Genomic DNA, 2,473 nt, shown 5'->3' with positions numbered 1-2,473 from the left:
ATTTTTTTATAGGTATTTCACAATAAAAAAGGCGGGAAAACTATTATAGCAACTTATCATTATTATTTTCCACTCAGAAAATGGTGATATTATTAAAATAGTTTGTATTAACAACTAGGTTAACAAAACAGACAAGTTTTTATTGGATACGAACTTTAAAAAAAATATTACACTGCTATTGAGTAGAAGTCCCAATTTCCAAATTCCGTGAACAAGATGGCGTTTTAAATCGAAAACGAGGTCGGTGACCCCATTTTTTTATTTGCTTATTTTAAAGCTTTTACCTAGCCTAAAGTAAAAATAAAATATAAAGAAGATATTATTGGTAGATCTGAATAGAAGGATTTGTCTTTAAACATATGTCTGTTAAACTGTAATTTGTCAAAATGTTGAAAAGACGGCTTTGTGGTAATATTTGAGCAAACCTGAATTTTTTTTTTGGGGGGGGGGGGGGGGGGGGGAATTTGACAATTAATTTGGGTATGTTTAAATGGAATAATTTATAAATAAAATGCTAATATTTGTGTGTATGTAGTAATTTGTAAGTAATAATGTTGATGTTTTAAGAATATGGCTTGTGAAACTTAAAATCATTTGTACATTTATCATATTTTTAGGAACAAATAATTTATTTTCATTCCTTTATTAAACTAAGTTAAATAGAGTCCATAATTAATATGAACACAAGGTATTGACCACTTTATAAAATGCCACCCACTGATAATGCTTACTGATCCTGTCACCAGAACTTAAACGTATTTTATATCTGATGTACTTTTGGTGTTAGTTGTTATGGGTGTAAATTATTTAACAATCTTTCTAACAGACATCATCTGTGTTTGGCTTTTTGAGATGATGATACTTTAAAGGTCTCATTAAAATGTATAAGATTTGTTGTCAATAAATTTTTAAATATAAAAGACAAAAATCACATTTTTTTAAAATTATGATCTTGTATATATTCACTTGTTGTAGTACTAGTTTCATTTGTGGAAAATAGTTTAAACTACATAGAATATTTTCATTCCTTGTTTTTCTGTTTTGAATATTTGCTTACTATGTTCTAGTATAAACATTTTTGCCAACAACAAAAAAAATGACATTGCTTTGTAGATTTTGAACATTCACTTTTAAGTGAAGTGCTCTGTGATTTTTGTTTTGTTTCATATTTTAAATGTTATAGTACTTGATACTAGTTAAGATATGCATAGGCTTTCCAGTGGTGAAAACTATACTTGAAATACTAACTTTGATTACAACAGTTGCCATGCACTGTTATGGATCCTATTTCCCACACAAATTTGTACTGACCAAATGGAAAAATCTGAATAACTGGATGGCCTCAATCAGGTTACAAAATATATGCACTTGCATGAGTACTATTATTTGACCATATAAATGTAACTTGCAAACTTGCCTCAAAGACCAGATAAAAGTAACTTAATTTTTGCAATAAATACATGTAGGTCATATTTGTCTCAAATGTAGTGTATTAGTGTGAAAAACATTTTGATGAAAATAATCTTATGAAGAAAGTTTTTTTGTAAAATTGTGTATTTGAAATTGATGAATTATAAGTTCCACAACTTTACCATTTTTAAAACATTTTAAATATGGTTTTATCAAATTATAAATTTTCACCCAAACATTGATTTAGATTTGAATAGTTCACAGAGGCAAGATAACTTAATCTATCATTGAAAATCATTTTTTTTGGTCCATTAAAAAATATAGATGTTAAAAAGAGGATTGTATAAGAAATATTATCATGTATGTTAAACAGTCATTTGTTTTGGTCATGTTGGTATATATTCTAACATTAGATTGGTTCAGAAATAAGAGTTTCTATTAAACTTATAGTCAAAAAAAACAACCCAAAAGACGTATAGAGTGCACCATACAGTTCTCAATTACCTTGGACCTATTTGTGCACCATACAGTTCTCAATTACCTTGGACCTATTTGTGCACCATACAGTTCTCAATTACCTTGGACCTATTTGTGCACCATACAGTTCTCAATTACCTTGGACCTATTTGTGCCAAAAAATGCATTCAAAAACAGGATCTTTGAAATTATTTCCACATCACTTTTTTTAATCTTTCTTTTTTGTTTGTGGTGCTTTAAGTTTAGGAAAGTGCTAAAGTTACACATATTTACATTAAGTTATAGATGTTAGAAGCTGTGAACAAATGCTTGTGTACAGATGTTATCTCATGTCAATAAATATTATTTTATGTTTTATAAGAACTAATGTGTTATTACTTGAGAAGGTTATGTAACTTCAAAGATGTTATTAAAATCAGTATATTTAATATAAAAGAAGATGTGGTAAGCTTGTCAGTGATATGTATTGACCAGAGACCAAATGATGTGGATGAAAGCTACTATGGGTCACTGTACCACCTTCAACAATGAGTAGAATCTATATATAGTAGCAATAAATAACCAGATGCTCCGCAGGGTGCAGCTT

General features: G+C 28.7%; 1 long non-coding RNA gene across 1 annotated transcript; it reads right to left on the bottom strand.

Moving 5' to 3' along the window:
• Positions 1 to 1,801: 1,801 nt before the first annotated feature.
• Positions 1,802 to 2,119, bottom strand: LOC139493142 (uncharacterized). The gene is made up of 2 exons (XR_011656923.1): positions 2,033 to 2,119; positions 1,802 to 1,921 (listed from the first exon to the last, which is right to left on the bottom strand). It is a non-coding gene; the product is annotated as an uncharacterized lncRNA (long non-coding RNA).
• Positions 2,120 to 2,473: the final 354 nt, after the last annotated feature.

Source organism: Mytilus edulis, chromosome 10, assembly GCF_963676685.1.
Source record: "Mytilus edulis chromosome 10, xbMytEdul2.2, whole genome shotgun sequence".
NCBI lineage: Eukaryota > Metazoa > Mollusca > Bivalvia > Mytilida > Mytilidae > Mytilus > Mytilus edulis.
This window is presented reverse-complemented; position numbering and strand designations above follow the sequence as displayed.